The 10,361-nt window shown below is 37.3% G+C and overlaps 1 pseudogene; it reads left to right on the forward strand.

Moving 5' to 3' along the window:
- Window positions 1–779: 779 nt before the first annotated feature.
- On the forward strand, window positions 780–3,921 carry LOC141494210 (phospholipid-transporting ATPase IF pseudogene; annotated as a pseudogene).
- The last annotated feature ends 6,440 nt before the right edge of the window (window positions 3,922–10,361 follow it).

Here is a 10,361-nt window from a genome sequence, read left to right on the forward strand (position 1 = left end):
TTAAATTTGTAGGGATGCTAAAGATTACCTAATATCAATTGAAAAAAGAATTGTAGTATGAAGTCACTAAAGAAATGCATGTGAGAGAATGAAGTCTTTTTCCTAAACCTCATCATGGTGTGAAGGTGAACCTGAATACCTAAAGGTCATATGAGCAAAATACAAATGCTAGCAAGTTCTAACAAGTAGGACATACTTTGAATCCAATTGTTGACTGACCCTGCTTCTGTTGTTTGAAGATCAACCTACCTAGATTTTAAATGAAGCTATTATCAGGAAGTTAGCTCTCAAGTGATGAATCCCTAATAATGCTTTAGACCTTCTATTGAGACATGATAAAGCCATGAGGACACCACGATGAGGAGGGAGTGTGATTTGTGCAGTGGAGGTTGTATTTATGCTAGTGAAATCATAGATTCTTGAAATTGAAACAAAATCTATTAAATTACTTTTGTAAAATATACATATATATATATATATATATATATATATATATGGATATGGATAGGGACAGGAATGAATATTGAATTTTAACTTTAAAAAACATTTATCTCTGTTTCTGTTTTAAATCAGATTTTTAAGTTCCCTTCAAAAATTAAAAAAAAAATAAACATATTTGTGGTGTCCTCCCTGTGTGTCATCTCACAACAGTCACTCCATAAAGTCCTCAACTGTGTCTTCATGGATCCTCCTGGGCCCGCGGCCCTTTCTCAGCCTTGCCTGCGCCATCACCGCATCCCCTTTATTCCCCCATGGGCCAAGGGGGACATGGCCGTGGCATGTAGCGCTGGGTTCAGCAGCAGCTGGGTTTAGACCCACCATATCAGACTGACACAAAAACAATTTATATAGACAGTAGATTTCCTCAAAATGGCTTTTATACTCCTCAAAAATTTATACATAACCAAATTGTATCATTAAGTATACTATCTGGAATTTTGTTCTAAAAAATGTATTTGAACAATTCAGAAGAGTAGCAAAGTTTTACTTTTTATCATCCTTTTGGTTCAACTTGTGATTGATATTCCAATAAGTTCTGTTACAAGTGGATTTTCATTATTCTTTGTGATAACTGTAACTGTCATAAAACAGGGATATGAAGACTAGTTACAACACAAATCAGATAATGAAGTAAATGGAGCACCGATATATGTTGTTTGAAGTGGAGGCCTTGTGAAAACTAAATCAAGAAACATCTGGGTAGGAGATATTGTCAGAATTGCCAAAGATGAGATATTTCCCACTGATTTGGTACTTCTGTCTTCAGACAGAGGGGATGGTTCATGCCATGTTACTACTGCAAGCCTGAATGGAAAAACTAATCTCAAGACTCATGTGGCAGTTCCAAAAGCAGCAGTGGTGCAAACTGTTGCCAAGTTGAACACTCTCATAGCTGTGATAGAATGTCAGCAGCCAGAAGCAGACCTATACAGATTCATTGGAAGAGTGACTCAAGAAATGGAAGAGATTGTGAGAACACTTGTCCAGAAAGTTTCTTGCTTCGTGGAGCCAGATTAAAGAACACAAAAGAAATTTTTGGTGTTGCAATATATACAGGAATGGAAACTAAGATGGCATTAAATTATAAAAGGAAGTCACAGAAGCAATCAGCAGTAGAGAACTCAATGAATACTTTTTTGATAATATATCTCATAATCCTTATTTCTGAAGCCATCATCAGTACAATCTTGAAGCATACATGGCAAGCAGAAGAAAAATGGGATGAACATGGGTAAAAATCAAAAAATAGAGCTTCAGCAAAATAGCAATAAGATTCTGCAGAGGGTTATTTCTGACTTCCTTGATTTTTTTGGTGCTCTACAATTTTATCATTCTATTTTCACTCTATGTGACAGTTGAGATGCAGAAATTCCTTGGTTCATTTTTTATTGGCTAGGATCTTCATCTCTGTCTTGCAGAAACAGATCAGAAAGCACAAGTCAATACTTCAAACCTTAATGAAATGCTGGGACAGGTGGAATATGTACTTACAGGTAAAACTGGAACTCTGACTGAAAATGAGATGCAGTTTCATGAGTGTTCAATTAATGGCATACCAAGAAATCACTGGAAGACTGGTACCAGAGGGACTGACCCTGGACTCCTCAGAAGGGCTTGCCTACCTCGGGGGTTTGGCCCTCCTCAGCTCCTCAGATCGATCTGTGGACAGCTCTGACACCTGAACTAATCAAGGAACAAGATCTCTTCTTTAAAGTTGTTGGTCTCTGTCATACAGTGAAGATCATTAGAGGCCAGTCTAATGGACTTGGGGGCAGCCCCTAGCACCTCACCATGGGGTCCCCTCAGCTGGAGTACTATGCTCCTTCCCCAGATGTGAAGACCTTGGTCAGGTTGCTGCACAAATTGATGTTTATGGGCAATTTTGAAGAAATTATGGAAATTACAACCCTTGGAAAACTTAAAAGATGCAAATTGCTTCATGTTCTGGAATTTGATTCAGATCATAGGTGAATGAGTATGATTGTACAAGCTGCTTCAGGTGAGAAACTTTTGTATTCTAAAGGAAGAGAATCTTTAATTCTTCCTAATTGTATTGGTGGTTAAATAGAACAAACAAGAATTCATGTAGATGAATTTGCTTTGAAAGTGTTAAGAAATCTGTGCGTAGATGGTTCACATCTGAAGAGTTTGAGGAAGTGACCAGGTACCTTTTTGATGCCAGGACTGCATTGCAGCAGTGAGAAGAGCAGCTGGTGGAGGCCTTCCACTACATGGAGAGAGACCTGCTGCTGCTCTGGCCCACAGGTATGGAAGACAGGCTTCAAAATAAAGTGAGAGAAACCATTGAAGCCTTGTATATGGCCTGCATCAAAATCTGAAACTGCCATCAGGATGCTTGTTATATGGATGTTTTCATAGAATCATGAACATCCTTGAACTGGTCAACCAGAAATCAGACAGTGAGTGTGCAGAGCAGCTGAAGCAACCAGCCCAAAGAATCACTGGGAGAATCCAGCACGAGCTGGTGGTGTACCAGAGCAGCCTTTCTCTGTCCCTGAGAGAACATGAGAAGATCTTCATGGACATGTGTAAGAACAGATGTGCCATGCTCTGCTGTGGCATGCCCCCCCCAGAAGGAAAAAGTAATAAGATTGATACAAATCTCTCCAAAAAAACCTATAACATTGGCATTTGGTGATAGTGCCAATGATGTAAGCATGATACAAGAAGTGCATATTGGTCTAGGTATTATGGGAAAAGAAGGAAGACAGGCTGCAAGAAATATTGACTATGTAATTTCTCTTCCTTACCTATTCTGATATATAGTCTTTTGGAACAGCATGCACATCCTCATGTCTCACAGAGCAAACCTACTCCATACTGGGACATAAGTAAAAATAATCACTTAAGCATTAAGAAATTTCTTTATTGGACAATCCTCAGTTTCAGTCATGCCTTCATTTTCTTTTTTTTGGATGCTATTTTATAATATGGGAAGATATATCTCTACTTGGAAATGGCCAGATGTTTGGAAATTGGACATTTGGCATATTAGTCTTCATAGTAATAGTTGCTACAGTCACAGTAAAGATGGCTTTGGAAACTCATTACTGGACTTGGATAAATCCTGTTGCTGCCCAGGGAACCATTGTATTTTATTTCACATTCTCTCTGTTTTATGGAGGAATTTTCTGGCCTTTTCCGGATATACACTTTATAATCATTCAACTTCTATCAAACAGTTCTGCTTGGTTTGCCATAATCCATATGCTGGTTTCTTCCCTATTTCTTGAAGTTGTGAATAAAGTGCTCGACATCACCATCCAATAAGTAAGAAGAAGGCCCAGCTTGCTGAAGCAAATCTCAGGGTCAAGTGCTTGGACTCCATATGTTGTTGGATGGATGGTTGGAAGGATGCTGGACAGAGTGATGGGGAGCTGCAGCCTGGCTCAGGAGTGACAAGAAGATAATCTAGGTTAATGAAATGCCCTTTTTTGGCTGGAGGACAAAGTGAATTACAAAGTCAATCCACTGTGAAAAAGAAAATCCAATTGAGGTGACAATAATCATCTCAGTGACAGGAGAGCTGCTCCATATGATTAAGAGTCTCCACCTTACAGACAACCTTGAATGGTAAGTGTCTGGGGAATAGGACCAAGGAGGACCATCTATGAAAGCCTGGGGAAGAATCTCTGGGCTGCCCCCACTTTGGCATCAGAACCCACCCCCACAGCAAACATTCCTTCTAATTGTTGAGGAGACCACCAGCTCACTGACCAGGGTTATCTACCTCGTACTGTATTGGATACTGGAGACACCAAAGTAAAAGAACATCGAAGTCCACCATATTAATTCCAACCACTAAGTCATTGACCTCAGAATCATTATCAAACCTTCCTTCTCAAATTAGCAGAAAGGAGGCTGGGATGGCTTGGTCACAGTGTGTGTGGAGGAAGTATTAAACAAAGGAATTTATACTGGATCCTCTAGGGATCAGGGAGCTACTGAAGGGGGAGGCAACATGGTCCAACCTCTTCTTTAGGAGAAAATTTTCATTTATTTTTTCTCTGTCCTAAGAGCAGGTTCAATTGGGGCTGAAAAAGGAAGGGCTGGAGGGCAGTCTTCCTAAAAATGAATGTTAAAAAAATCCATTTTTTAAATAGGTCCAGGTCATGCCAGACTAACCTTGCCTCTTTTGGATAAAGTAGAGACAGAATGGTAAATGTGGGGATTCCTTTGTGTTGAGTCTGCTCTTCATTTTGAGATCCCTTCCAATTCTCCAATTCTGTAACTCTGTTCATGAATGCTGCCAATTAATAATAATAATAACAACAACAATAATAATAGCTAGCATTTAGATGGAACAAGTTCTAAGAGCTTTACCAATATTTTCTCACTAGGAATGACAGCCAAAGGGCTGTGACACCTTGCATACCCTCAGCCCCAGCAATAGCACTGCTAGATCTGAATCCCAAAGAGAGAGAAAACAATGTTTATAGAAGCTCTTTTTGTGGGGCCAAAGAATTGGAAGTTTCTAACAAAGGTAGCATCATTGCTTCTGGGTTCTCTTATAAGAAAGGATTCTTATGCACTTAATGATGAGACTACTTGAGCGCTCTGATTCCTTCCAACTTTGCTTGTGTTTGATATTAAATAGAATAATGCCTCACCTTGGGATTTAAAAAAAAATGTATTTCTTACAACAATGCCAAGAGATAGATAATATATTTAAGTATGAGATCCATTATACAGAAAAGGAAAGTGAAGTCTCAGCCCTGGGATTCAGACACAAACTTCTTTATTTTAGTGCCAGTGCTCTTTGAGCTACAAATAACACCTTGACTAATGGAAAGAATGTGCATCCATTGGGAAACAGCTAAATGACTTGTAGTATATTATTGTAATGGAATACCATTGTGCTATAAGAAGTGGTGAGCCAGATGATTTTTGAAAAACATGGAAAAATTTGAATGATATAATGAAAAAGGAAATGAGCAAAAACCAAGAGAATAATGTATATAGTAATAGAAATATTGTTCTAAAATAATTTTCAGCAACCAATTTATTTTGAATATTATAAATACTCATATCAGTTTCAAAGGACCTATGAAGGAAGATCTACTTCCAGAGAAAGAACTGATAAATAGAAGTACATGGTATGATTTTACATTTATTTATTAATCTGTGTGAAAAAGTTACCTTCTCTAATGCAGAATGGGGAGAGAGGGAAGCAACCAGTTTGGAACTCAAGTGTAACAAGAAATAAATTGAACAAATTAAAAAAGAATGCTATATTCAGAAGCAGAAGGTCTAAGTTTGTCATCACATGGCTACTGATAAAACCTTTGACTTTTGACTCTGAAGGTCAGTTTTTTCAACTGAAAAATGGTGATACTAGTTGTACAGTCTACCACATTAGGCTGTTGTGAGAAATATGTGCTGTGAGGAAGACAATTTTCAACCAAAAATTACTAAATAAACGTGAGCCATTTTGATATGATCTATAACTTAGAACAGCATCTTCTATATACAGTCTTCAAAGAGATACACAGGGGTCACAGGCACAGAAGGCTTCATCTCTTTACCTAGTTTTTAGACTGTGGAGTCTGGACTGAATTTTCAGCAGCATTTGCCAAACAATGTTGACACACAAAGTTAAATAGAGTGTTAGGTCAAACCTCAAATAGTTGGTATGCATACCAGAAGCTTATCTCAATTTATCCAACCTCTTTGCCCAACAAGTTAGAGGGGAAATCTTGATCAGGTTTTCTAGATTTTTTATTTCCTGTAAAAGTTATCCTGAGCACAATATACTGTGAGAATGACCTTTTGCATAGTATTCTGGTACATCTGAAAATAAAAAATGAATTATCACAGAGAAATGAAGGGTTGAATCATAGTTCATTGCAAGTTCTGAGTAAAAGTCCCAGTAAGCCAGCTAATTTCATATTAGCACATTAAAAAAAAGTATTAATAGATATTTCCTCCTATTTGGTGTGAAAGAAAATGGAAAATGGATGGTCATCTCTTATTTAATTACAGAGACCTTTAAATGACTTCTTCAGCTTAGGAAGACCCAACCATTGACAATTGGAAAATCCAAGAGGTCTTGAAATGGATCATAGGACAAGACAATACTTTTATGATTCCATTACATTGTAAGTTCCTTGAAGACAAGAAGTGTCTTATGTCTTTATTTTTTTTTATCTCTAGCACTTAGCACAGTGTTTCATACATAGGAAGCACTTAATAAATATTTATTGATTAATTGATGGGCACAAGTATTCTCAACAGAACAATAGCTTTCTGTTGTACATATTTCTTATTGTATCATTTTTTGTATCAGGATTTTTGCTCCAGTTGTGGGGAAAAATTTTCTCCTCTGACTCTACCTCTCTGCCTGTGACACTAATAGTGGTACAATTTGTAGCATTATCCATGCAAGGACCAAAATAAGACCACTTTAATCACCACTATAGATGATTCCTTCCTGTGCATAAATTCTACCTTCTATAACATTTGTTCCATTCATTACTACATTGGGACAGAAAATCCACAATTTACCAATTAGAATTCAAGTCAGTAAAAGGATTTTTTCCTATAAATTGTTATAAGCTAAGTCAGGGACAATCATCACTTGGCACATTGGGACAAGTTAGTTTCTAAATATAAGCTATTTATCTCGTGTACTTTTAGAATATAAAAATGCAGGGTCATTCTGTGTTTATAACTTCTCAAACACTGGCTCTGGGTATAATTTGCTAATTATACAATTTTTCTAATCTTCAAAGGTCTTTGATATCTGAGACAGGGTAGACCCTGCCTTTTGTAGTTCTTTGCACAGGAACTGGGGTAAAGAGAGAGATAAAATATAAAGATTAGATGTGACTGTCCACTTCACACTGAAATGAAGGTTTATTCTCAAATCGAGTTGCTCATATTGAGAGAGAAAAGAGAGCCTTCATCTTTCTCTGCCACCACATAGGCAAAACCCATTTATTTACTTATAGTTATGACCAGAACAAAGATTTCAACATCGTGTGGTTAAAGAGTCACTAAACTAGTCTTGGAGGTGGGTATCCCTAAGAAATGAAAGGTGAAGTGATTAGTACAAATCAAAGGGTCAGTTTCTTGAAGTGAAAGCAAAATCTCATTCCTCTGATTGAGACAATGGACAGCAGTTGCTGCAAATTTCTGAGGCTTCTCTCTCATAAATTGTACCCTTCCCCCTAGACACACTGGAATCAGGATTCACTCTAATATGACTTTTACTGGGGTTGTAACCTTTTGTATATTTCCCTTGAGTGATCTTTGAAGCTGACAAATGCCTAATGTTATGATTTTACTCATTTAATATATTTGTGTAGGTCTAACACACCTTTCCACAGTTAAAGATAAGAGAACTAGAGAAGCTGACACACAGTCTTAGAATGATCATTATCTCTCCTGTGGTAATATAATTCTGCTGGGTGATCAAGATTCTGGGAACCTTACCTCAAACCCACATATCAACAAGATACTGGATCTTGAATAACAAATTAGGGGAATGGGAGTAAAAACCAAAGAAAGCGTTCTCTTCAATAATAGAAGTACATACCCATATGGAGCCTTGCCCTCTATGTACACAGGGATCCCTATTGGCTGGGGCCTATTTAATTTAGTGAAAAGTTTTTAATTCACTATCACCCTCAGGCAACAGGGTTCTTTCAGGTAGAGGGTTGATCATCTTGCTTTTATTTATTTGGCTGCATCTTTTCCCGTATTCCTTTTCTGACATCAGAATATGGTATGATGTAGGTGAGGAAGCAGCAGGTTCCTGGATCTTCCAATTTTGATCTCCTCTCTTCAGTTGTTACCTCAGAGATATGAACCAATGACCCCTTTGCTCAGCACCTCTTTTTAACATCAGGTATTCTTAACTTGGAGTACATAAACTTTTTTATAAAATTATATTGGATAACTCTATTTCAACATATTTGGTTTACTTTGTAACCTTATACTATTTCATTTTTTGCATTTAAAAACTGAAATGAGCTCCATAGATATCCTCATTTACAGAAGACCAAAAAATAGTTTAAAACTCTTGCTCTACTTAAGAAAAATAAAATCCTACTCTTATTATTCTACACTGTTACTTAGATTTGTGGAATATAGAAAGGGAGTTATTTGCATGTATACCATGACTTTTCACTAGGTTATATGCATGTAAACACCAGCCTGTGAAGGAAATAGCCAAGGAATCATTTCTCCAATTGCATTGACTACTTAAACCTAATCTAAGCATATCAAAATGCCCTCTAATGGGACATGTGTAGACCTCTTTAGTCATTAGCCTGTCAAGTTATAATTAATGTGTCTGCATCTCTCTACTAACCTCCTTAGTTGTTCATTTAAATAGGTGGGGGGATAAAATTGATAAGACTGTGGAACGGATTAAATGGCTAAGGTGCAATTCAAAACATGAAGACATTTTGATTTCTCCCAATGGATCATACACCACAATCCTTGTATAATTGTTTTTTTTTTTTGCTGTTGTCTAGCATAACATTAAAAAAGAATGTCCACATATGTCCACACATGCCTTTCCTATTCTAAAAGTAATTTACATACCATAACCATTCCCTGGGTATAATAAATTCTTTAAAACCCTTCATTCATCCTTCATGCAACAAACATTTATTGAACTTTTTACCTGTATATACATACCAAGGGGGCAGCTAGGTAGTGCAGAGGATAGAGCACTGGTCTTGGAGTCAGGTGAACAGGAGTTTGAATCTGACCTTATACACTTGACTCTCACTAGCTGTGTGACCTTGGGCAAGTTCCTTAACGCTCCTTACCTCTCATTCAGACCTAGCTCCAGTCTTCCTGATCCATATCTGGCCAGTGGACCCAGATGGCTCTGGAGGAGAAAGTGAGGCTGATGACTTAGCACAAAACACCCTCACTCAAATCCAATCCATGTACTTGTCATAGCATCTCCCCTGATGTCATGATCTTCTTCAAAATATGAAAGATAAACATTAGTAATAAGTTAAAATAAATCACTTAACAGGGAACATTATCTTTAATATAAAAACAAAGAGAATAATCTCCATTATTCAGATTATCTCTATGAATTCTCCTACTCTTTAGGCTGAAGTTTAAATAAAAAAAAGTTTACCCCCCACACACACAATTTCCTTTTTGGCTTGCAGCACAGAAACCTAAAAGATAAATAAAGAGAATGCTTAATGACAGGAACTGTTAAGTAATGATTGTCTGGTCCTAGGTCCTAGGAAAACACATTAAAAATTTAAGAGGAGTATTAAAGTAAAACACATGATATGTAGGATGAACCCATCAATTTTCATCATATTCTGAGCTTCTTACACACAGTGGAAAAGATTCCTTTCCATTTGTCCATTCCCAAACAGTAGTGTCAACAAAATGTAGAGTTCTACTGGGAGGCCTGTTGGGGGAAAGAGATTTCCTCCCAGAAATTAAGTTCATTTGCTTGATTTAGTAATAGATTGGAGAGCTTGATAGACAAATGTCAACCACAGGATGGGGAGCACTGCTCGGACAATTGAGAAGCAGTTGAAGATTATTGAAATAAACACTGAGATGCAACTAGGTAGTGCAGTGGGAGGTCCTGAGTTCAAATCTAGCCTCAGACACTTAATAATTACCTAGCTATATGTCCCTGGGTAAGTCATTTAACCCCATTGCCTTGCAAAAACCAGAAAAAAAAAGAAATGAACACTGGACATGGAATCAGAAAACCTGGGTTCGTTTCCTAACTCTGGGACTTATCAGATTTGATGGTCAGTAATTCTTTGAGTATTATTTGCTTCATTTGTAAAGTATATATAAGAATAATTTGGTCACTATGTCACACTAATGCAGAGAGCCATGGG

This window comes from Macrotis lagotis, chromosome 7 (assembly GCF_037893015.1).
Source record: "Macrotis lagotis isolate mMagLag1 chromosome 7, bilby.v1.9.chrom.fasta, whole genome shotgun sequence".
Classification (NCBI taxonomy): Eukaryota; Metazoa; Chordata; class Mammalia; order Peramelemorphia; family Peramelidae; genus Macrotis; species Macrotis lagotis.